General features: G+C 38.2%; 1 protein-coding gene across 2 annotated transcripts in view; it reads left to right on the forward strand.

Moving 5' to 3' along the window:
• Window positions 1-11,881: 11,881 nt before the first annotated feature.
• The window catches only part of sall3b (spalt-like transcription factor 3b), a 40,355-nt gene continuing 25,229 nt past the window's right edge, over window positions 11,882-27,007 (forward strand). For both annotated transcript variants that reach the window (XR_004634225.1, XM_034704059.1), the window contains exons 1-2: window positions 11,882-11,930; window positions 13,015-13,161. The gene's annotated coding sequence lies outside the window, so the exon portion shown is untranslated. The remainder of the gene's footprint in view (window positions 11,931-13,014; window positions 13,162-27,007) is intronic.

The following is a 27,007-nucleotide window of genomic DNA, read 5'->3' on the forward strand; positions in this document are numbered from 1 at the left end:
AAAAAAAATGAAATGAACTGTGACTCCACATCCACATCAGAGCTCTTGTCCACACTGTGATCACAAGAGGGGAGCTGCTGGAGGAGCCCAGTCCACTTTATTACTGGTCCCTGTGCACTGCTGGGAACAAAGACCACTTTCCTGTCTCACCCAGAGGTCATGTGTGAGGGCTGGTTGAGGGCAGTGTTGCCAAGAGGAGTCCTCCTGTTACAGCTTTAAGGTTTGGGGTTTTTTTGTGTGCAAAACATGAAGAAAAAAAACATTCAGACTTACCCTTCATCATATATGGACATGGAGGTTTGCTTTCATCTGCCTGGATTGCTATATTTCTACATCCATCCATTAGAATGAAGTGATGTGGACTTTTTGTGGTTATAAAACATCAGCATATAATGCCAAAATAATTTGACAGTCCTTCTTCAGTGCTGTATTTTGTGCTGGTGATCTTAAATCTTACTTTATTATTCATTTAGAGATAATAACAAGCAAAGTTACTTCTAATCTTACTTACTTTCTAGCTATCTTCCCAGCAAACTATAGCCAGCCATCCAGTAACCTAACTAGCTGTGGTCCCTGAACTACCCACAGCATGTTTGGTTGAGATCACCTGTCGAGATTTGGCAACAGTTTCCCGCGGGATAAATACAAATTCTCGCGGGAAATGTCGCACTATCTCGTGATTTCCTGGCCTAGCCTAAAACGGATTGGGAAATTGTAAATAGAGGACTGGAGGAGACACAACAACACGTGCAGCCTAACGCAGGTAAGAACTGAAACAAGCAGTGTCTCTAAAAGCTTCATTTTAAAAGTTTGCATGTGAACAGTTTTAGGTCTTTTATTGTAAGGAAAGTATTTTTATTGGTAACAGAAGTAGCAATAAGTGTCTCAAAACCTGGACTAATAAAACCAATTAACATATAGTCATATGAGTCACTGTAGGGGTTTAAAGGACATGTTCAAAAGACTAAAATAAGTCGTTTTTTGACTGTTTTGGGGTCTGTATGATGGGCTACTTATTTTAAATAATGGGATAAAATGTCTGAAGGACCGGAAAAAAAGAAATCCAAAAACACACACTGACCTCTTGGTCCCAAACCCTGATCTATCCTACACCTTTGCCAGGTGAACATACCCTCTTTATGTTATTGATGCCTATCTTAAGTGGTTATTCTGGGCACAAAAATTGTCAAAAGTACATTTTATACTGACACTTGTTAGAGGTGCAGACGACAGTGATAGGCCCATGTCTTAATATTTTCAGGGTTGAATTTCTTGACTTTATAAATATTTATAGTAATAATACTTTATTTATATAGCAATTTTCAATACAAGTAACAAATTGCTTTACAGTGGGCAATAAAAACAAGAAGAAGTGCAATGAAGCGATACAAAATAAGATGAAATAAAAGCTTAAAAACATACAAACTTATAAAACAGACCCTTAAAATCAGAGCTAAAATTGGGTAAAATCACCCAATAAATGATTTCCTGTAAAAATGTGTCTTGAGTGATGACATAAAACACTCTGACTCTGCAAGTCTGATCCTCTCTGGCAGGCTGTTCCAGAGTGTAGGAGCCCTGACTGAAAAAGCCCTGTCCCCTTTGGTTTTCAGTCCACTAGTGCACATAAAGTCTTGTTGGATACTTCATACTGAAAGAGATATTGCAGCTACTTTATGGATTGAATCTCATCATAATTTCTGTTGACTTAATGTTCCAATGTGTGGGTTTTTGTTTTCCTGTGAAGTACTTTGATACTGAAATGTTTTTAACATTATAAGAGAATGTTAAAACAGGGAAAAAGGCAGTATAATGTGAGGCTGGTGTGTCAGCCCTTGTTCTCATTTTAGTAGTTTTGCATATAAACTCTCACTAGAGGGCAGTGTGCTTCTATGCAAATCATCTCCAGTTTCCCTCTGTTACATGAAGAGACAAATCACTGCACATTTAGACAACTTCTGCGCTTCTGTTCCTCTTTTATTTCTCCTCTCTCCTCGTCCTCCACTTCTTTACCTGCACCTTATCCTGTAACTTCAACAAGTTGACCCACAGTCTTATCCTTCGATAACACCGAGCGCGCTCTGAGTTAAAGTAAAACTAATGGTGCTCATTTTCAGCAGCTTCACGCAGCACTCAGTCAGTCATTTATCAGTGTTTCCTTCGAGATGTGTTGAGTGGACTCAAAAGTTTCAGACTAACAAAGGAGCAGTGTTTGGTTGCTGTTGTTCACTGGCCTATCTTTACATGTAGGTTAGATACCGGGGTGTGGACTAATCACTCTGATCACTTTTCCATTATACTTAATTGATTTAAAGTAAAGTGCCAGATTTTTCCCCCCTCTGCCTCATTTTGACAAATGAGTGTCAGAGGCCAGCGGCTCTCAGCAGCTGGGTGTGTTCCTATCAAAACCAACCGTGAAACACAAGGACAACGCCTGCAGCACTTAGTGTCCTTTAATTGCCATTTACATAGTAGGCTAATCATTATTTTTTTATGTCCCCTATTATCACCACAATCACCCCTCTCCTCTCCCTCTCTGTCTCTGCGGGCTGAAACAATAAGCTGTTTGTCAGAAGTGATGCTCTGATGGTCGGCTCACTGATGGAGGACATGATTTTGGGGGAAAGACAACAGATTATTTTGGAGTGGCACATAAAGTCACACGGCGGATAGGATTTGGATCAAACCAGTGCTTTTTACAATTTAGGGACATTAACAGTTAATGTTATCTGTGATGCATCAGACAATTCATCAAAAACTTTTAAGTTGCATCAACACGCTCCAACTTATTTACCGGCAAAATATTTCAGTACTTGAAGTAGATTTTCTGATTAGTATGTTATCTTGATACCTACCTAAACCAAGCTAAGGGATTTTTTAAATTACTCTTAGTTAGAACTTCTTCATTTGTGCAAAAACATGATCAAAATATTACTAAAATACACAAGTATGAAAAGCAAATGCACAGGTGGAATAAAAAACACCAAGGTTGTGACAGGAACCTACCTAGCAACAATATTTACAGCGGCAGGCAAGTCATGTCAACTGATTAACAAGCACATTAGATGATTTTAGATTCCAAAGATTATTCCCCTGAATAAATTGAAATTAAATTTAGTCCAAAAATGTCATTCAATTGTAAAAAATCTCAATACAAGTTTACAAAGCCCAAGATGATGCTTTTAAACTCCTTGGTCAATCTGATGAAGCATAAAAGAACACCAAAATATTCTGTATACAGCAAATTAAATAGGAAGTATCAACATTTTTTTTTTTAAGGAACTAGGGAGTTAAAAAAATGAGAAATGTACTTGATGAAAGCTTTAATCATGAATTCATGAATGCTCACTGTGCATTGTGTCTCTACAGAGCAACAAGGTGGAGTTGTAGAGTCCAGATAACTTCTGTTTTAAGGGTTTGTCACTGATAAGAAATCAGAGGCCTGAAAGCTCAAAGCCGTTAAGGATTTCAACAAAAGGGAACAAACATGCTCTTAAGAGATATTTGGGGTTCACGGGGATGACATGAAAAATAAAAAAATCTTTGAACAAATACGATGTATTTAGAGAAATCTAAGTGGCACCCCTATTCCAGATTAAATCCAGACTAAGTTAAACCGACATAGTTAGCACATGAAACCTTTTTTATGTTTTTGCTTTTTCTTGATAGTTCAAATGGCATCATTTTGACGGAGGGGGACATGATCCTACAGGAATTAGAGCCACTGATGTGTTTTAAGGTCTGACCTTTTTTTCATCACCCTGGACTTTTTCCTTGAATTCTAAGGGGAAAACAAGTCAAATTTTTTACTTTAATCTAACAAATCTGGAAAAAAAAAAAGGAAATCAGAGCAAACAGGTGGCATTCACCCTCTTGGATAACAGCCACATTGTGTTACTTAGGGATTTAGGGACACGTGAAGTCAGGTAAACAATTAAAGTCGTAACCCTTGATAGTCGGCTGCCGTAATGCTGTAATGCTCTACTACCTGGATGTAAACAAGCACAGACGACAGATGACATCTTGTATTTTGGAGCGGTTTCGCAGTACTTTGATCAAGAAAACTGCGATCAAGTTGTATGAAGGCTCTGTCTGGCTAAACTGGCATGTAACCACTTGACCAGAGCAATGTGTAACCAGCACAGGCATGTGGAGTTGTTAACCAACAAGGGGGACCAAAGGGCTTGGTGCTAGCTCTGCTAATGTTAGCTACACTTGACAAACCAATTTGTTGTTCATTCTTCAGGAGCTTTAATAATAAGTTCTTGAACAGCATACCATATTATAAAGTATTATTTTATCACTCTGGTAGGGTGAAAACATTAAGTACTTTTACATTATGGTAGTTTCATCTATGACATTATATGGCATTTAAATGCTTTGAAAGGTAATCCCATGTTTCTAATCTTAATGCAAAATACTATAAGCAGTAGGACCAATGAAGAGGAGGGAAAAGTACAAAACAGCTCCCTCTTCATAAATGCAAGGTAGATATATGCGGCTGCATGAAACAGAAATACTCCAGTACCAATACGTCAGAAAGGTGCAGTACTGAGTAAACGTATGCTCTTATTCTCTTCTTGGCAGAAGCTAACTGAACAGATTTTCTCTCTGTCTGGTCTGAGTTTGTATTTTGAACTTTTACAACTGTTTAATTCCCGCTTTAACTTTGACGAGCTGCACTCAGTGCCAGACCTGACCCGGTTTATCCTCCTCTCCACGCCTCACAGGGCGATAATGACAAATCGAGACGATGTTTACTAATGATTAGTGGAGATTGTTTCAGCTCACTTGTAAAAGCCACGTTTAAGAGCTGTATTTATTGTTCCATTTGCACATTTTGTGAGTGTGTTTGAGAGAGGACTAATCGTTATTAATTAGGGTCATTGTTTAAATGTGTGTGTGTGTGTGTGTGTGTGTGTGTGTGTGTGTGTGTGTGTGTGTGTGTGTGTGTGTGTGTGTGTGTGTGTGTGTGTGTGTGGACAGGGGTTAAGAGTGTGTGTTTACATGAGCTTGTCTGTTTATGTGTGTTTCTTTTGTATGCAGATGTGTTTCTGTGTGTGTGTACGTGCATCTGTGTGTGTCTAAGCTTGTGTCTGTCTTTGATTGTGTGTGTGTGTGTGTGTGTGTGTGTGTGTGTGTGTGTGTGTGTGTGTGTGTGTGTGTGTGTGTGTGTGTGTGTGTGTGTGTGTGTGTGTGTGTGTGTGTGTGTGTGTGTGTGTGTGTGTGTGTGTGTGTGTAGCCCTGAAGCCATACTCAGCAAGCTGTGACAAAGGTCCATTACCTTGTCTGATCACAATGGCCTGTGATCTATTAGCATCATCTAAAAGCTACATTAGGATGAAGTGGAGGCACTCATAAACAGAGCGCTCGGATCAGGCCTTTTAACAGCTCCACTGGTTTTACATGGACCCTCTCTCGCTTATTCCTCCCTTGGTTTGTAGGTTAATGCATTTTCAAGTACCCACCAGACAACACTCAATCCACAATGAGGCATATACATCAACCATTCAACCCCAAACTAGTAAGGGTCCACCAGTGAATTCAGATGGAAAGTGAATGACAGCTTTTGTTTAGTGCTGAGTTATTAATTCTGCATCTTATGTGCAAACCCAATTAGGGAGTAGTGATAAATGTAAACATGAATAACTCTGTAAAAATGGACAACAAACCACTCATTCATGTCATTTAAATGAGTCGTTCCAAGCCTTTGTTCCTGCGACCCAAAGCTGCAGTGTATGGATCTTTTATTTGTTGACGCATTTCTAAAATATTCTGACAATGTTTATAAATTATGTAAACAAAGAGCTGATTGGTTCTGACATAATTGCTGATACTGGATCCTGCATTTAAGGCATTATCAGTGACCTTTCGGAAACAACATTTTTCACAGTCCATGTTGGTTAGATTTGTCGATGATGTTTTGAGCTTCTATTATTAATTATTATTATCTCTTTATTTAAACTCGAAAATCATTGAGAGCAAGCCCTCATTTACAATGTCGACGAGTATATAAAAGAAACATTAAAATGCATGACAAGCAAATAAAAGATATAACCCTAAAAGAATGATGATCAATTAAAAACAGACAACAATTAAAAGTAATCTTACAACCATTGAAAAAATAATGTTACACAAAGTCAGTGAAAACAGGTACAATCAGAGGTTAAAAAATGTAAAACTAATGATTTAAAATGATTAAAAGAAACCAGTGCATTTATTAGAAGAAAGGATAAAGGAAAAAAAAATATTTCCCATGTTTTACCATCCATCTTACCTGCTTTGGAGCCCTAACCCCAATGTTTGTTACTACTGCCAAAAATCTATGTAGGGGGCACCAGTTTAGCCAAGCAGTAAAAACGCACAGAGGCTATAGCCCCAACAGTAACTGGTTCTACTCCCATTCATGACCTCTTGTTGCACGTCATTCCAAACTCCCTTCTCATGTTTCCTGTCTCTCTTCAGCTGTGCCATCCAATAAAAGAAAAATGGTCCAAAAACTAACTTTAAAAAACATTCCATGAAGGGGGTGCCAGTTTATTTCAAGGAGCGATTAAAGGCCGCCCCATATACAGAGGCTGTATTCCGTGTCATAGCAGCCATGGATAAGATTTCAACCACAACACAAATTACAACAACAGTGCTGGTTTTGGGGCGCTGGTGGCCAAGCGGTCTAAGCGCCTTACTAACAGAGGCTATATTCCTCATTGCAGAGGTCGCCGGTTCAACTCCTGGCCGCGACTATATGCTGCATGTCTCCCCCCGCTCTGAACTCCCCACGTTTCCTGTCTCTCTGCAAAAAAGCCCCAAAACCTAACTTTAAAAATAGTGTTGTTTTTTCTGGGTCATGTTTATATCTTGTCCTTTTGCATGCAGTTTTACCTGTGTTAGTGGGAAAGGGAATAGTTTTTAGAAGGGGTTTTGAGCCCATGCAGTGACTTCCACTACAGAGTCTGTTTTTAATGCTGCCATCGGACCCAGAGATCATGATCCATCAAGTATTGGTTTTTGCCCTTGTCCCTTTTGTACAGAGATTTCTCCACAGTCCTGCAAATCTTTTGATTATTTTATGTACAACAGTATGCTGGGGAACACAAGTCTGAAAATGTTGAACTCTTTCTCACTGAGTAGTGAATATTTTCCCATCTTCTGAGAGACTCAGCCTCTCTTGATGCCCGTTTTAGACCCAGTCATGTTACAAATCTGGTTCAACTTAACCAGATATGTCCTGACCCAACTTTTCTTAAACTTGTTGCTGGCATCAAATTTAATAACTTATATTTTTTGTAAAAGACATGCAATTTTCATTGCGCTATTTTCAATTCAGTAAGTGGTTTAGATGATTTTCAAACCATCAAAATCAGTTTTTTAATATTTAACATTAACATTTTTCAGAATGTTTCAGCTTTTTTTGGAATTGGGATTGTTCTCGTTAGTATGCCATTGTATTTTTTTAAAAGTATGATTGTGGCGCTGCCGGCCTCGTGCTTGGGCATGCTATGGAGAGTGAAGCGACTGGTTTCCTCGTTGAGCACCATAAAATAACCGCCTTTAATTTTATACTGGTTTATGGATTGCACCAATATAAAGAACACAACCAAGATTTTTTAAAGGTGCGCCTCTTACGCCACATTTTACAGTATTTAGATTGGGTTGTAAGGCGTCTCTTATTCCGCTGCTTTTTTACAGTGATAAAAAAAAGTTTGGTTTTCTGAACTGCTATACAGAAAATGTAGTATTTGTGTCTTTACTTTCTTTAGTTGTTTGTAAATTGAATGTTTGTTCCGAGCTGCAGCCAGATTTTCTTTACAAGTTTCCTTTAAATCAGTGACAGATCCTTGATTTTAAAAAAAGATAGTTAACTAACAATGAATAAATCATATTCAGCTACTTCAAAGGTTTCATCGTGTCATTTGTAGAGCTTTAGACTTGAATGTAAATGAGACCCACAGACTAATGCATCATAGACATAAAAGAAATGTTATTAAAAGGGAACAACGCTGAAATCAATGGAGTGAACTTGAAACACGACAGAACAACAGTGTGCTCATAATTAGCGCTCATATCTGCAGCCTAGTATCCCTTAATTATATTTTGCATGATATCTGAGATCTTTTTTCTGAAACGATAATGGCCGGATGAGTCTTCAGATGAGAGATGAGATGAGTTCAGATGTTTGGTGCATAAACGCTTGTGTTTTTGATATGCAGAGAGGGAGCATTGAAGCCTGCTTGGGTTATCAGCGGCCTTATTGTGTGTGAAATTATCATAACCTGGTGCTGCCTTCAGAGTCCTGCAAGATATTTAGGCTTTGAGCTGTCGCTAAGAGCTGCTCTTTACAGGAAATGCAAATGTCTGCGTCTGCAAATTGGATTGTCATAAAAATAAAAAATGGAGGCGAGTAGAGGAAGTGTCAAAAAAACAGAAACTCTGGCCAAGATTGTGACGGGATAAACAAATAAAAGATGGCAGTCTGTGGTGATGAAAATAACAACTCTGGCAGCTTGACAATATCAACAGACATTTTCAGAGTGTAAAACCTGAGGACTTTATGTATTACTGCGTGTTCTCCGCGCAGGCCATCTCTGTGGAGGAGCAGACATATTCTGCTGATTGATATTCTACAGTGAGCCATATGGACGCAGTGTTAATCCAATGAGGGAGACATCTGTGAGATGATTTATGATTTTATTTTGATTTGTAAACTGAGGGTTGCATCAATGACATCATCAGAATTACTCAACTCTGCGCATGATGCCAACACATTTTTCTAATTGATGAAGAAAGACGACCTGGAGTTTATGAGGACAGGGGAGGACAGAAAATGTGCATTATGTATGAATATGGCTTTCTTTCTTACGTTGTTTGTTTTGTTTTGTTGGTTAATTATTACTGTGAAAATAAAAGTGGGAAAAAAACAATTTAAATATATGAAAGTATTTAAATTGTTTACATCAAATAGCTATATTAAGTCATAATCATGTCCTCCTCATGGACTGTAATCTCAGTGACAGCACCCATTGAGTCCCGAAGAGAGGTTGTGAAGCCTGATGATGGCGGTTGCCATATTGGAAATGCTGACTCAACCTAAGGCTGTATTAGAAACCGCCTACTATACTAGTAGTACGTAGTAATTTGGCCTAAATTCAGTATGTAGTATGCAGTGTGTCAACCAAGGTTATTACCGTTAACGAAAACTAGCGAAATAACGAAAACGAGAGGTGAAAAAACATTTTCATTAACTGAAATAAAAATAAAAATGAAGCTTTACAAAAAACAATAACTAACTGTAACTGTATTGTGAGTTTACAAAACTAACTAAAATGAACTAAAATGATAGAGAAAATGTCTTTAGTTTTCATCTTTGTCAATCTACGTCATACATAAACTCAGTATGGCCAAAATGCAAAACCTCCTATCTGCATAATTTGCTGATTTGCGGATTTCTCTTTAAATGATGAGAACAAGGAAGGCTGCTCATTTTCAGTCCGTCTCCAAGGTAATCCCACCCTTCATTGTGATAGAAAAGTCACCTGACAAAAACCTCCAATCACGTTTGCTGGGAATATTTTGATGCACCTCCTATATGCACATGTAACATTTTCAGATAGGAGGTTTTGCACTTTGGCCATCGTTATATGTTTTATGTACTGTTGTTGTTGTGACCATTTTTTTGTTAAATACAATATAACAATGAGTGACACATTGTATTGTAGTGGATTGTTGTTCATTTGTCCAAGGTGATTACATTTTTGAAAATGTTATGATGTTTTGAGTTTTTATTACACAATGCTTTTTGTGTCCTTTTTGAATCTCGCCCCTGACAACTAACCCATATTAAGAAAAAAGACTAAAACTAATACTGAAACTAATAAAAACTAAACTAAAAGGAAGCATTTCAAAAACTAAAAACTAAACTAAACCAGCAAACTCGCTTTAAGAACCAATTAAATTGAAATTGAAATTGAAAACAAAAGGTCAAAACGAAATAAAAATAAAAACTAATGAAAAATACAAAACTATAATAACCTTGGTGTGAACAAGAGCAACATTTGCAGTATACCAAAACTACCCGGATGTCGTACTGATTCAGGAAAATGTCTCAGTGTGCCTCGGACCAGTCCCCCTCACGTTCTGTTTCCCACAATGCACCGCGCTAACGTTCCGCTTCTTATTTTTTCTGTATATAAGGGTGGCACTCAGTTTTTAGGTGCTGTGAAAATTATTAAATTCCATTTTTTATTCTTTTTTTTTTTCGATTTATTTGTAAAGGGACCATGTACAATATTTAACATAAATGTCACCATCTGATGCATTGTACCAGAGTTAGCTTAAAGCTAATTTACATCTCCAGTCCCTTGGCAGGTCACAATTAAAACATCACATTTTAAAAACGCTGTAAAAAATATAAACCACCTCTTAACTTTTTTAATAATAAGTGCGTGCCAATGAAGCAGTTCTGCTGTCAGTTTGGCCGTTCTTTCCTTTCGCTTTCCGAAACCGGAAATCCAGAGACGCCTGGCCCAGCATCCTGCAGATCCAACAGAACAGTCATACTATAAATTAAATTCAAACCCAGTATGCAGCACATACTACATACTATATTTGTAGGTAGTATGTAGCAGGTGGTTTTGAAAACAGCCTATCTTTAAGTCAACCTTCAGACAAAGAGGAGTAGTTGAGGCTGGCCTAAGGCCTCCTGACAAATAGCTACAACACACCCACCTGTCAGTCAAACAGTCACCTCCTTAATTATGCAAATCTATGCATCAGTCTTAGTCTTAATAATTTCAGAACAGAAGAATTCATGCTGTGTATTCGTATGAGACAATAAACCATTCAGACCATGAGCTTTTTCCTTCAGGATGTAAACATGTTAGAAAGCACAAAAGCAAAAGAAGTAAATAAAAGAAAGGGGGAAAGGATTATAAAAAGAGTGAAAAAACAGGGGAAACTTGTACAGACAAAAGAAAAGGAAACGAATCAGAAAGAAAAATAGCTGAGGAAATGAAAGTGAGAAAAGAGAGAGACAGATTGTAAGATGGAACAAAATGAAAGGAAAGCAGGGATCAAATACAAATCCATTGGCCCTGAAAGTGACACGCTGACAGTCGAGGTGTGACCCAGCTGTTAGGAGAACAGCTCTGCACGCTTGACTCCCACTGGGAGCCGTCACTTCAACTTTAACCAGCAGTGACCCCCCCCACACCCCTCTGCCCCCCCTTTAACCTTTTAGCTCTTTATTTGGTCAGTCGAAATGATGGATGATGCCGGGTTTGAATCCTCATGGTTGTCTAATTTAGAGATGTCAAGGGAGACTGAAGACAAAAGAGAGACTTTTCAAAATGACGTGTTTGTCCATAAAGTTAAATGAATCCAATATGTTTTTTTTAAATTAAACCAGTTACATTATACATCAATTATTAAAAAAAACAATGTTGCTACTTTGTTTAGTTAGACTAATAGAAAACACAAAGGCCAAAAAGTCCTCCAGGGCATAGGAGGTCATGTGTGGAAAAAAATTAGAGCTTAGTTAGCATGCAAGTTTTGAGGGGTTCTGAGTTAACAGATAAAAAAGAAAGTAAAGTCAGTGTATGACCACCTACAGCCAATAAATCTGACACTTATTCTGAGTTAAAGAATATACATAATTTCCTTTCAGTCCACCTCTTTAAGTAAAGCTTGACTTGGATTCATCAAGTGCACATTAAAGCTCCTATAAAGAACTTTAGGTTTGTGTTGTTCTGGTGCCTCCTGCGCTCAATGAGTCAAATCTGTCTTTTTCTTTTCTTACTATTTTTTTCAGATATATCCATGGACTGTGTAAATAATGGATGTAGTATCAGTGACGTCACCCATCTGTTTTTGAAGTGCCATTTTGAAGCCGATCGTCTGCAGGTGCCATATTGGAAATGCTGACCTAGTGTGAGGTAAAGAGGGGGGCTTTTAGCCTTTTTGCTAACAGCTACAGGGTGCCCACCTATCAATCAAGTCAGTCATGCCCTTATTTAGGCAAAACTTTAAAGTTTAATATCTTCAAAAATAACAAGTAATAAAAAAATCACCCTCCTGAGAGAGAAATTAGCTATTCAGACCTAACCTGTTTTTTGAACCAGGCTGTAAACATGTTTATTATTGCTTTAAAGATCATCTTTTTTGAATGGGTGTGTATGTGGTTTGCAGGGTTTCTGCAGCCAGCCTCAAGTGGGCACTCAATGAATTGCAGTTTTTAGCACTTCTGCATGGGCTTCATGTTTTAAGACCAGAGGTAGCTGCTTGGATATATCACACATTGAGAACCTTTGTAGTGGAAAAGGGGAAACAAGCTTTTTCTGCAGGGTTTTGTAAACTGCCTTATCTGCCATTGACCTGCGGGCAGTGTTTTCAAACACGGAAATTATTAAATTGTCGCTGACAGTCTTGTTTGCTTTTATTGGTCATGGAGAAATCTTAGGCTGTTTCATAACTAAATCAAAATTCCTTATAGGAGCTTTAATGAGGCTGCAAAATGCAAATATTTGAGTGTAAATCCTCAAAAGGTGAAAATACTTGTATTGGTCCCAATCCCAAAACAGCTTGTGTCAGTTTTTAAGGATCCACTCAGACGTCTCATAATGAGAAAGGAATTTACTATACATGAGAGATGATCCTGCTGTAAACTGAGATGGAGGAGAAGTTATGTAATTGCAGCATACCAGCATTAAACCTGCCAGTATTTACTGACTTAATGAATCATCACCAGCAGAGGCAGCAGGTATGTTTTCAATGTGAATCCAGAAAACTCTTTTTTGTCTCCTCCATATATGTAGGAACAACAAAAAACTGAGGAGGACATGTTGTTTTTTTAAGTGTTGATTTCTGAGCAGATCCAATCAGAGAAACATTTGGTGTCAGAATAGACTAATCGAAGTCGTCTGTCACTTCAGCAGCGACAATAGGAGCCTCCGCATGGGGCTGACAGATTTTAAGCCAAACATACGAAAAGAAAAAACAACAACAAATCTCTCTTTTCAGGCCGGGGTCTTTAAGAGTAACAGATCAGACACATAGCAGCAGCAGCAGCATCTCCCACTGACAGCTCAGAGTTTCCCTGGAGGGAAATCCTCTTTGTGTTTGAGGTCCGAGCCGGTCGAGTCTTTCAACAGGATATCCCAACAGAAGGTGAGGTCAACTATGAGCAAACTCTGCACAATAGGATCTCGAGCTGGATTTGATGTTTCACAAAGCACTGGTCATATTCTTTGAAGATTTTGCCTCCTCCCCCTGTCAGGTCTGTGAGTTAATTAAACATTGGACAGCTTGGGGTCAAGCCTCGGCTCAGACTGCAAAAGAGAAGATTTTTCCTTTTTATTATCGCCTGATCATGACTGTATGCAAAATGAATATTTTTGATTTGTGTTAGAGGTAAAGTACAACTTTTAATTCGGTCAACAAAAACACTTAAACTCTTTTCAGTCCTGCTATTAACATTTTCTTTGAAGTCTGCTGGTCGTTGACCGCCACTTAAAAGCTTCTGTGAAGACTTTTTAGCTGGTTATAAAATAAATATTGATGTCCTTAAAAAGTGCCTCAGATCATCAATCACTGTTTAGACAGCACGTAAAGGGCAAGTGCCTTTATTTTTACATTTTAAAAGATTCACAATGATTAAAATGCTTGACGACATATTAACGTCCAGCTTTTTCCTCTAACTTAAACACGTTATACTTAAAGATTAAACATCAAAAATCCCTTGTTGTTTGATGCGGACAATCACTGATATGAAAAGTTTAACTACTCTTGTACAATATTTTCACTCACTGTTCCTTCTCTACTCTGCTTTCAATAGTCACCTGCAGCTATTTGATAATTATCTGTAATTAGCTGTCGTTTCGATCATATCCCGTTGTTTCAGTGTGGGGTGTTTACATTTTACAGCCATGCTCAGTCGCTGCTGTTCTTCATGTCTGAATCTTCCAGCATTACACCAGTATTCCAGCCACTGTTACTAGTGTTTTAATTTTCTTTTGCTGTATAATGTAGCAAGCATTCTCCACCTTGAGATTTCAATGTGGTCAGCATTCTTCTTCTGTTGTTTAATGTAGTTAGCAAACAGCTTTCAGAAGTGCTACTGCCTCTGTCTGGCAGGAGTACTGTATTATAACCAGGCAGTGGTAAAATTGTATTTATAAGATGATATGAAATTTACATTGACTCTTTGTTTTTTAAAAAATAAATGTATGAATATTTGCGTCTTTGGCAATCATGATCCATCCCTGCACAAGTGCCACATTTGTCAACAGAGCTGTCAATCATGGTGTTATACCTCTTTTTTAGGGGTGCAACAATACGTGTATCTGTATCGAACCGTTCGATACAATGGTCACGGTTCGGTACGCCCTATGAACCGGACAATACGCAGTTTTATATTTATTTTATCAACTTCTGACGAGGCGCTCTGTGCTTAAAGTTCAGAGGATCTGCGCTCCACTCCTCCGGGCTGCATTGTCGAGCGCAGGTCCACTGAACTGCTCGCTCCTCCCACATTCATTCAGTCTAAGCTGGTCCCGTTTGTTTTAACTGTGCTTCATATGGAAATATATATTTCACCATACAACGGTCTGCTGGGTTCATATGTTCACGCACGAGACGGAAGCACGAGTGTCCGCCGGGTCCCGCCCCCCCCCCTTGGAAGTCAAAGCAGAAGTGATTTAAGGTTCCCTCTCTCATGGATCAGGTCTAAACCTTGTTCTTTTATTTAACAGACTAAATATCCTTATGTTATTTATCTTATTTACATGACGGGATGTCATTTCTGTCTCTACGTGGTCGCGCATTCACAATTCTCCTCTGCTCTCTATCGCGCACGGCAGATGCGCACGCAGACAGACACACACACACACACACCCACACACACACAGACACACACACACACACACACACACACACACACTAAAGGCTGATTTATACTTCTGCGTTGAATCAACGGCATACCCTACGCCGGGGGTCCGCGTAGCTCCCGTACCTACGCCAAGGCCTATGCACGTAGCTGACGTGCACCTCCTCCAAAATGTAACTCCACGTAGAGCCGACGCGGACCGCAAGCCCTGTGATTGGTCCGCTCGGCGGCTTTGTCTTTCCCGCATTTCCAGCACTTCCGGGATCCCGGACATCGACCGCACATCGGCCGTGTATTTCATCTCCTCCTCTCTATTCTTCATGTAATCATGTCTGTATGATAAACAGCAACATGTATCAGCTGTAGATTAACATAACACGCTCTGAATCGCTGTGGAAAAGTAAACAGAGATTGTAGCGGGACCGGAAGCAGGCGGCCGGCTATCAGAAAGACCGCACTGCCCTCAGGCGTTTCGGCTGAGAATTGCTGCGCGACACGGACACACCGACGCACAAGTATGTGGTGCTCATGTCAGCGTCAGCCCCTGCTGCGTAGGGGAGACGCAGAAGTATAAATCAGCCTTAACACACACACACACGCAACCCCCCATGCACAGTAGAACATGTGTCAGGTATAGCTGCCCCTGATACATTTAATTTAATTTTAAAACTGTGCTTTTGAGCTGAAACAAATGTTGGTAATTTCAATAAACTACAAGTAAAACAAGGCATGTAAATTTCTCTTTTTCTGTATCGAAAACGTATCGAACCGAACCGAACCGTGGATTTTGTGTATCGTTGCACCCCTACTCTTTTTACAATATGAAATAACTAATTATAAGTAAAATTCTTCAAAACATGAATACTCTGGCATTAAACAGTGTGATACGAACTAGCTATGTTGACAGAAACCATGCTTGAGAAAACGTTGTTTTAAAGCGAATCATGATTTCAATGTTTTACCCAAGTCCCATCTGTTGATATGGAGGAGGCAGGCTTTGTTACCACTTTCAGTCAGTAGAAGGAGCTTCAATTCTTTTGGCTTCACTTTTGGAGAGTTGCCATACCATCCCTCTTTTTTACAGTCAATGGTTTAAAAAAAACAGCATGAGCATTTTTTTGGCACAAAATGCTTCAAAGAAATAAGAGAGACCACTTTGTCCACAGCAGGCGTCAAGATTCCTCACAGTAGCTTTAAAAACCTCAACTCTTTCAAAATGTAACAATATTTTTTTTAAAGGAACATTCCAGGAACGTTTAAACAACATTGTTCTGATGTAAAGCCTGAATGTAAACGGGTAAATGTCGGAGTGCTTGAGACAGAGTTATTTTTCATTTCCCTCTTGAGTGAGTTTGGCAGGGCGTCCACAGGAGCTGAGCTGTTGGCTGCCCTTCCATGTCTTCTGTTGTTGTTTTCTGGAGGCCTCAATGGGATGGGTAGTTTGTGAAATGACAGGACATGCCAACAAATTGCATCACTTCTGGCTCAGCGGCCAAGGACAATGCCATGCCATATGCCAATCGGGGGGGTTATGGGGAGGGCGATGAATGGGTCTCATTTCCATGTGCTCCCTTCGAAGCCTGACCCCCCCCCCCAAAACCACCCGACTCTAAACTCTCTGTTACCAACACACTCACACCCAAAAAGCTGTGTGGGGAGGCTGCCTTGGCCAGTGGTGTGACACAGACATACGAGCTGACACATCAGCCATTAGCCAAAACAAAACACAGATCCATTTCAACACGGGGGCGGGCCTTAGGAGCGTCATTGTCCGGACTGATCTTGATCTTATTCTGCAGGAAACAGAAACATCAGAAAGACACAAACTGTAGAAACACACAATCAGTTTTCCACATGTTATTTAACTCAATGTGAAAATATCAATCTAATTTGCCTGTAAAAGTTTTGGGTGAACTTCCCGTTGACTTTGAGTCTTCCATCTTTGTGTTTTTTTTCCTTTTTGAATTTTTTTCTTACTGTCTTGTATATTTTGTCTTTTTTAAATCAATTTATTTCTTTGTTTCAAAACATATTTACCACCTATTTCATTAGATTTGTGTCTTTATTCCAACTTTTATCCATCCATCTTGTAAAAAAGCAAACACCATTTGTATCTGTTTTGGAACTACGAACTACTTTTCATTACTTTGGGGATATCTATATGTTTACTGTCTATTTATTCGTTTTTAATTACTTTTTGCTGTTTTCTTCACTTTTATTATTCTATTATTTTTGAACCTACTGTTACTTTTTCTTGCTTGGCCCCTAGTTTTTATCCTCCTTTTATTTTACATATATTTGAATCCATATATGTTTATCTTCTCACTTAATTTGTACTAAATTGGTAAAAGGTGAGTAAATTGAATACATTAGTATGCCGAAGTACTTCCAGGACTTTTTCCAGGAAGTTTTATTGAAAAACCAAAGGTATCTGACGTGTAGTTGATTTTTACTTGTGAAATGAGGATGTTGAATTTTTGACATCACTAGTGGTGAAATTAAAAATGGTATCATGTCTAAGGAGATGAGGCCAGCAGCAGAATCAGTGACATCTTTTAAATCACTCCTTAAAACTCACTTTTACTGACTTGCTCTGAAATGATTTCACTTTTAAGATTCATTTCAAGTTAATTTTAATGATTTGTTAATTCATATTTTCATTTCATAAGTCCTCTTCTGAGTCCTGTCTTTATAAAACCTTTACTGGTTTTATTCCACTCACTGTTCCACATCTTTTTTTAGTCTGTTCTTATTTCCTCTGATATGTTGTCTTCTTATAATCTTTTTTTATCATCATTGATTACTTCTTTTCTTTACTGATCTCTTTATTTCTTTTTGATTAGTTGCTTTACTGCTGTTGACAATATTTCTGTTTTATTAATTTTATTTTATCGTATTCTTGTTGACATTTTCTTCTTGCATTATTTGATTTTTTCCTACCATTGCTTTTTCCATCAAAGCACTTTCACAACATCTGATTTGAAAGGTGCTCTTATCAAATTCATTATTATACATTTTTTAAATTAAATATCTACCTTAAAAAAGTAATAACAAGCCTACTATAACTGAATATTATCAAAGAAAATTTTGAATACAACTTTTAGGCCTATCTATTAACAGACAATGTAATGTGTGCGATACATTTATTGCTACACTCTTGTCTTTTACACTTTCTGCTGTAGAAAAAAAATCCCATTTTAGAAAGTTCACTCTTAAATGTGTCTCTTTTCGAAGTCTTTGAGTTCACAGGTTTAAATAGTGAACACTAATTCCAGCAGGGAGTGAGGAGCAGTGATTTAGGAGCTGTGTTTTTGTTGACATGGAACAAATGAGGATGGTACCAGAAGGTCAAGCAGCCTGTGCCATCGCCATAATCGTGCTAATTGGGACAATATGTGTGTGATAAATCACCCCGGCCTGGCATCGGAGCCGCTAATCGTCTTTACTTTTTAAAGAGAAGTATCATTGTTCACTGCTTTTGATTCTGAGCATTTCCAGTGTTTTATTGTTTGAAGAGTTGAAGTTTTCTTACTGACCATATGTTTTTAAAGAGCATATGTTCTGTGCTGCTGCTGCTGCTGTGGGAGGGAGGGAGGAAACTGTGAAAGGGGTTTTAACCTTCTACGTGGGGGAAGTTGTGTGGTTAATACTCCAGCCACCTCTTCACTGGGTCTGTGCCAAGGGTTCCTTCAGCCTGGGCTCTTCCACGGGGGAGGACGAGACCCCACAGATGCTTTCTCTTGCTCCCCTCTACCTTGCAGCCAGATGCCAGGAGGATAAACTCTGGTAGCTTCAGGAGCACAACATCAAGGTTGTGTCCAAAACTGGAGCTTGTGATATTAGTCACGGAGAGCGTGTGATGTATGATGATGTCAGTTTATGTTCTGGCTCAACAACATCTTTGAACACACCCAGCATTACAACACAAAAAAAGATGATCATTATCTATTATGAGGCAATTAACAAGGGGGAGGGAGGGGGAGAGGGGGCAGAATAAAACACATATGAATACTGTTTTTTTTAAATAAGTAAAAGTGTTCACTGTCCTCACAGTTACTTTACTTTTAAAAATTAAACAATAATTATGCTAATTAATTATTGTAATGCCAGCTAAATGCTTGTTTTTACCCTGCTTTGGCTTGTCGGCTAGCTAGCACCATCCAAAGTGAACCATTTAAAAAGATCTAAAAGAGAAAGTTTCATTACAAACCATTTAATTCTGTAACTGAAAAACCCTGCCCACTCTTATTTTAACCAACAAATTAAAGTTAAACACAAGTTTGGCTAGGCTAACACTATGTGTTGGCTTTCATGGGTAGTATGTAAGCTAATACGACAAACAAGTTGATGAATAAAAATGAGCTGTATCCATCTGTAAGAATTGCAATATTTGATTTAAGCAAAAGAAACAATTGATGTTGTATTTCGTTGGCTAGCTGTGGTTACATGCATTAGATGTTTGCTAATGTTAAAGCTTATGGTAGGGATTCTATTTAGCTTCATCAAGTTGATAAATAAGAATTAGCTGTATCAGTATTTAAGAATTTTAATATTTGATTTACAAAAAGGAAACATTTAATGAGGTTCAGCTATTCCAACATTAGTGTTTCGTTAGCTAGCTGTGGTTAAATGCATTAGATGTTGGCTAATATTAATCCTTATGTTAGCAGTCTACTTAGCTTATGTTGCTAGTAAAGTAAAGTTAATAAAATGAAATAATTCGAATGGATTTTGTATGCCACTGAGGATTAAACTCAACAAACAGTACCCACAAATAAGCATATTTGCTAAACGCCAAGAACTGTCATTGTAGCTAATCAAATGGATAACATCTAAAACCATTTAAAGATAAAGACAGTATTTTTATTCACTGAATATCGGTTAAGCTAGTACCACGTCCAAAAGTACCAATTGGATAACATTCAAGGTTACTGTATTTTGCAAACCTTTTTTCCTATGATTGAAAAACCTCCCCCCCACAAACAGACTTATGATATTGATATGATATGATAGTTTTTAATTTGCACAGAGGTGTCTGAAGTTCCCAAATCTCACACATCCATGTTTTTTAGTTTTGCCTTTACCTGGCCCTGACGCTTTCTTCTTCTTTTGTTATTTACAAACAGCTTTCAGAAGGGCTACATGTACTGTGTGATGGTTGCACCACATTACAACCAGCTCCTGGTAAAAATAATGGAAAAAATCTACTTTTTAGGTGAGAAAATAATAATTAGTTACATTTTATAATTTAACAAGTATTTAAATATTCGAAAATAATTATCAGTTCTAATGATCAGCTGACTTTATGGATGTTTGTGCTAAAGGCTTGTGAGGATCTCTGCAAGGAAGATAAATAAAGACTACGACTAGTATGTCTATAAGTTTGTCACCTGTTGGTTAGTGAATGCAAATTAAGCAAAGACGACTGAACCCATCTGACTTCAAATACAGTTTAATCAATGAATAGAGTTACCCCCTGAGCACCAATCACAAACCCCTAAATTATTTCCATTAATTGCAAGTTAGGCATTTCCTTTGGTGGGGATAACATCCACCCTCAAGTGATTATATTTAATTTTATTTGTGGTTTGCAGGTGTCACTTTTCCCATGCGTGTTTTTCTTTTTCAGTGGCCTTGCACCTGCAAGCTCGTGCATAAAATTAAACTCCTACATTTACAAATGCAACAAACAGAACCCAGTTAAAAAAGTAATTGGAAGCTTCCAGCTTTGCTAATTAGCCGTTTGCAGAAGTCTGCCCAGAAAGTTTCTGCTTTGTCCTGTTTGGAGAGGGAACATGGAGTATCAGGGGGAAAAAGGATCAAACTTTAGACAGGATTTGTGCGATATTTAGTCCCAAGAAAGTGTAAGAATTAAACGACTGTCTGTGTTTGCTTTAACTTTTCTCTGCAGTTTTTTCGTGCTGTAATGTCTCCTCTGGCTCCGTGTCTGGCTCTCTGTAAAGTTGACATAAAAGAGTAGTCATCAGAAAATCTGTCTAATGAACAGAGAATCAGCCCACAATGTGGGAACATGCATGCTTCATAATTATACATGCAGATTTATTCTATCAATCTTACATAATCTTTTTCTCTCTTGTGTTTTGTTTTTTACAGATAACTATGGGGAGGGAGGGATCAGGGGAGACTTGGAGGGGGGAGGACCTGTGGATGATTAGCTTCTTTTTGTCCTCTGTTTTTTCTTTGCTTTATTTTCCCTGAGAAGATTAAATATTTCTGCTTGAGAAAATCTTTTTAAACTGCCACTGACTGCTGTCCCGACCCCCTCTGTCACTGCCTGAGCACACAGGGTCCCCCTCCAAAAAACCCACAGTTCTCCCCCATTTTGTCATTCCAAAATGTGGTGAAAAAATGTAATCTTCTAACAAAGAATAGAAAAGGGTGGCTATAGAGGAATTTTTTTTTTCGGCAAGTGGCCTCTTTATTGGGAGGGGGATGGGCGACGGAGGGCTCCTTCACAGTATCCACACACAACAGGGCTCCAATCTGTCAAATAATTAGCCAGTGTGGGAGGACAAAGGTTTTTATTTGCCTGAATTTCATACATCACTGCTTGAATACATCATCACTGTATTGTGACGGGTCATGGGAACTCCAGCTCGGAGACGGAGACTGTCTAGAGAAGTGATAATGAACAGAAAACCTGAATGAAGAATATAAGGGTTTGTTATCACTATGAAGATATCATAGACAAACACTCAGCACTTTTATGTTAATCTGAAATTGACATCATTTTTAAAGTTTTTTCCTTTGAGAACGATGGTAAGAAAAGTTAGTGTATCTAAATTATGACTGATTAAAAACTTTATACAAAGCCAACTCACGTTTTTGCCACCTTACCAATGGTAAAAATGATGTTCACAAAGTGGATTATTTTATCAAAACAAACATACATTAAATCAAAAATTATATTCAGTGAAAAATAAAACAAAATACAGGGACAGAGTTAAAAAAAATCTTGTTTAAAATCCTTCCTCTAGAGCAATATCTGAAATGTTTGCATGATTGATATTTTAAAATGTGCTTTGATAAGTTTGCCACTCACCTCATGTATTAAAGCTCCTGTGAGGAACTTTTGGTTGTGTTGTTTTGGCGCCCCCTGTGGACAGAACAGTACCTATTATCACTTTTCTGAAGCTGTCCTGTAAATACAAAAAGTTTTACCATTGCAATTTTTTAATATCTCTGTGCTTCATTTTAGCAGACTAGATTCAAACTCAGCGGAAATCTTTGCCATGGGAAATGTTAAAAAAGAAGCTGTCCCCTGTGACTCCCAATATAGAATAGTTCATCTTCATGCTGATGTTGTAGTTTGCTTTTGTAGCTCATATAGATAATCAGTCTTCATTTCAGTTTGTTTCATAACCAGCTAAAATCTCCTCACAGGAGCTTTAATTGATGAGTTATTTAGCTTTACAAAATGACAACAGTTCACTTTATTTGTTAAAAAAAATACTATCAGTCATTTCAGAAACTACTTGTGACTTTCAGCTGAGCCGTCTGGGAGTTTTGTGAGAGTGAAATGTGTCGTTACAAAGCACTTTGGCATCATTATTTTCCATCACAACAGCAGAAGGAAGCAGGAAGACACTGAGGTAACTTAACTACGGTGTGAGGAAAGGGACAAAAAAAAGCATCAATTGTGTCAATTTGAGATTTATTTCACTTTATTTAGAACCACCTTCAGCTCGTGGTATTTTGTTGATGCTTGATGCTTACTCTAAGACTCTTATAGACTCTAATGAAGAGTGTCCCATTCATGCGACACAAGGGGAGTAAAGCCTGCCCAATAACAAGAAGGGATTTTCAGATGTGGAGGGTCCATTTTTTTTATTCGGCATATCTCTGTGTTATTTTATATTTTTTGATTTATACTAGGTTTCTAACTTTGTTGCATACATCAAACATGACTTTTAGTGAAGCATAGATTCAAGCATACATTCCAGCATGTATACTGAGTGTTGAACTATTTAGATTATACGTTTATTTGTATGGCTTAGAGTGACTAAAGTCAGAACGTTCTGTGGCTGATAAAAACTTTAACTCTCAGATTGCTGTAGCTGTTGATGCACAAGTGACACTTCCCTTTGTGGTTTGTCTCATTCAGTAAAGGAGGGTGCACTGCTTCATCTCCCTGCATGTGTGTTCAGTTCAGGTGTCCGTCAAAATAAGCTGTGTTCAATGTGTATGTGGGACAAGCAGGCTGGGATTTGAACTGTATTTGTCCCTCAGTGAAACTCTTCTTCTGTGGTGGCTGAAATCAGAGGAGGAAAGTAATCAGGAGTGGGATATTGTCTGCTTTTATAAAGTAGTCTCTCTCTTTTCACCTCTGAGTCCCCGTGTGAGGGGGACGGATCGCTGTACGGTCTTTGTTTGGTGTGATTGAACCGCTCCATCACACGTTCCAGGATTACATTGATCCACTGAGTCCTGCTGTCTGCACTGTAACGAGCAAAACACAAGAAGCTGGAGAGTCGGTGCTCCTGGAACTTGTTTTGTATTCAGCTTTGACTGATATTATTATGTGACATAAGGAATTACTTTTTAAAGTATCTGGAGATCAGTTCTGTTTGTGGTCATGTACTGACTGTGTTAAGTGGATCCTTGCAGCATTGACCTTTTTTTCCTGATTGTCCTCCTCTGACATGTAGAGGAATAAAGGGAATATGGTGACCAGAAACCAGACAGTTTTTATTATAACAAAACACCAACAAAGGTGCTTTTATTATGATGATGACAGAGAATTTCAAACTTTGTACTGTCATTATTTTTATCATGCAACTTGTTTCTCCTGGATCCAAACAAATCTAAAAGGGATTTCTTGTCTTCTATAAATTTGCACCGAATAATCTGGGTATTTGCAGCTTTCTTGAGCCTCGTGTGACTGCATTGAAATAGTATAAGCATGCCTGTTACACCCAGGCCTCCATTCAACAGGTAACCATGCTGAGTGAGAAAGATTAATATGCTTACAGAGTGTTCTTATTTATTGTGATCTATTCAGACTGATGCCATGAGTTTATTTTGAATGCTTATATCGTGAGAGTAAAGATACATTTTGTGATTAAATGCACAGAGCAGCTTGGTTGAGTTGAATATTGTACACTGTGGTAGATGCTCGCACAAAATGTGGAGATTATATATGGTAACACACCTCATTCATTTTTCACATGTTTTAAAAATATTTTTAGAACTGTTGAATGCTTTAATTTAATTGTATTACATTTGGAAACAAATCTAATAATTACGTTTCTTTGCATATGTCTGTTCCTGACAAGAAGACAATTTTAGGCCTCAAACTTTTTAGTTTTCTTATCTGATAAAAATGTAATAAAAATAAATAATTTGTATTTTGCACACTTAAATAGTGCCCCATGATTCACATGTAAAAGTGCTAAAAATAAGTTAGTAGAATTGCTTAAAAATAATTCAAACTTGGACACCCTTCTGTAGTTATGCTAGCAGAAGATGTACACACTCTGTTTTACAGGAAGTGATTGAAACCTGGCAAAGTGAAACTTTTGGCTCGCAGGATTGTTACGTTTTTAACAAACATCTTAATCTTTTTGCTTAAATAATACATTAAATAACATAATATTTGTATGCTTTGTTTCCTGAACTTGCTCTAAACTCAATGTTTTATTCTCTCAGTTGCAGTGCTGCTTCACTGTGACCTGTAATTATAATGTAGTGACTGTTTCCCTTACATGCACAGATGCTGCAGTAATTCTCTAGACTTTAATAAATTGTGTGTGTCATGAATCAGGAATCTCAGTGAGAACTTAAGTCTGCGTAACAATGTGTGTTTTCTCCATCCCAACACATTTACCAATCAAACATACATGTTAACAATGTGTGAATGATAACATCGAATCATAAGAATCTTTTTTAGATAGAGAATAAAGTGCAATTTTTTTTTTTTAAATCATCTTTTTTTAATGGAGCTCTGAGGCCTTACGGCCTTCAGGGCCTCTTTAAGGCACGTTTGATGTTATTTGATTGGTCTGTGTTTCTGTAAGTCTTAAGGTTTTATATTTTCGTCAACTTTTAGAGGGGTTGACATTTTTAGGATAAAAGTGTTTCATCCTAAAAAGCCAATATAAGTGTGGCAGCAGGACAAGCAATGATTTTAGAATGACAGAGAAATAAAACTAGCAGATATCCAACTCATATTTTAATCTTTGTTCGACCCGTTATGTTCAGATATACTCAAATAATTACAGTGTTTCGCTCTCCAGAGGATACACAGATGCTCAATTGCTCTTTCTGTGTTTTCTTCTTGTTCCTTTTGTGTGTAAATGAATAAATGAGTGAATAAACCGCGTCTGAAAAGAGGTCGCACAGCAGCATAAAATCAGAAAGTTAAACACACTCCTGATTGTCATGTGTGACTGAGTGACATTCTCAAATCTCGTCTCAGACTCAATGTTTTACTCTCTCCCTCGTCTTTTCTCTCTCCCCCTCTCTCTCTCTCAGACTGTGATTTATACACACAACATGTTGCACAATGGGAGCCTTGTTTGCTAAATGGGATAGCCTTAATGGAGACTTATATTTCCAGGATTATATCTGTATTCAGTTGCAAATGATTTGGATGGGGGAGGAGGAGGAGGGGAGTGGGGGGGGTCGTTTCAATACTCTTCCTCTGTCTATGAATAATAGTATCATTTGAATTAAGTGGACACCTGGTGCAGTGGGTACGGCTCGGAGGCGCGCTGTTGACCCGCTACCACTGCCAACTTCCCTTTTTCCCAGCCTGGCCTTATCCGTCCCTCCGAGCCTCCGATTTCATTCCCCCCTCCACGAAATGCCACACACTTGTAACTTTAGTCTCCCCTCGGCAAAAACTTGCTCTCTCCTGAAAGACGAAAAGAAGGGGAAAAAAACTTGAAGAGAAGAGGGAAGGAGGGGGAGAAATTCTTATCAATCTCCTCTTAGATTTGGGCAAAGTCATTTTAAAAGCGCGGTGTAATGTTTCAGGGAAAACTTCCAATTAAATACTGTAAAAAAGATAAAATAACAGCACCCTGGACCTGAGCGTCGCTGCCATTAAAGCCCCCTTTTGTTGATTTATTGTACATTAGCCACTGAGCCATGCAGGGCCGGGGACATTTCAGAGGGGATTCTATTTGTATGCATCCTGCGTCCGCTCCACACACAATCAGGCCTGTATTGCGTTTTGCAAATTTATACCAGGATGTAGGTTTAGAGTGTTTCTCCCCCCCCCCCTCCCCTGAAAGAAAAAGAAAGTTTTTCAACTAAGTGTCTGCTTTCATGAGCACAAGTGATTGAGGCTCACAAACAAAGCTTTGTTTCTGCACTCACAGATGTACAGCCCCGCCGTAGCTTTGTCCTCTAACCCCTGAGAAGCATTCACAGGTTTCTATTAGAGCACAACATCGGATTGTTTGGGAATACTTTTAGAGTGGACATCCAATAATAACCCAAAGCTTTCCCAGGCCTGTACTTTTCACCCAGGAGGAGCAACGAGAGAAGGCTTTTCTGCAGATATCAGAGGAAGAGGAAGTCGCTTGTTTAAAAAAATGTCTGTCTTTTTGCTCATTTGACACATCCTGAAAAACGAAAGAGACTTTGAACCCTTTATTGGAGCGACGGCTGCTCTATAAACTGTAGTTTTATCAGTATTCGCAATAAACAAATCACAAAAGTCTGAATTTACTGCAATAAAAGTAAACAATCAATGCTGTTTCACTTAGAATCTCTCCTTTTTACCTGTTGGATGGAGGCCTCGACATAACAGACATGTTTTTACACCATTTAGATGCTGTTTTACGGATAGACTGATAATCTGAACTGCCCTTCATGGACAAATACAATTATTTGAATCTAAAATCTAGATTCAAGATGAAGTTCAAGCTAGGGTTAGGGTTGCATATCACATATTTTCCTCATATTTTGTATCCCTGATGTGAACATTATAAAAAGCACACTGCATCTATCTGGTGAATTCCTGTGATTTTGTACATATTGCACTGTACATTTCTGCAATAAGAGAATCACAATGTCACTTTTTCTTAATATCATACAGCCCTTCTTTCAGTATCAGGTTTGAGGTCACGCTTTTGATTCAGATATTTTCCATTTTGCTCA

This window comes from Notolabrus celidotus, chromosome 16 (assembly GCF_009762535.1).
Source record: "Notolabrus celidotus isolate fNotCel1 chromosome 16, fNotCel1.pri, whole genome shotgun sequence".
In the NCBI taxonomy this organism is placed as follows: domain Eukaryota; kingdom Metazoa; phylum Chordata; class Actinopteri; order Labriformes; family Labridae; genus Notolabrus; species Notolabrus celidotus.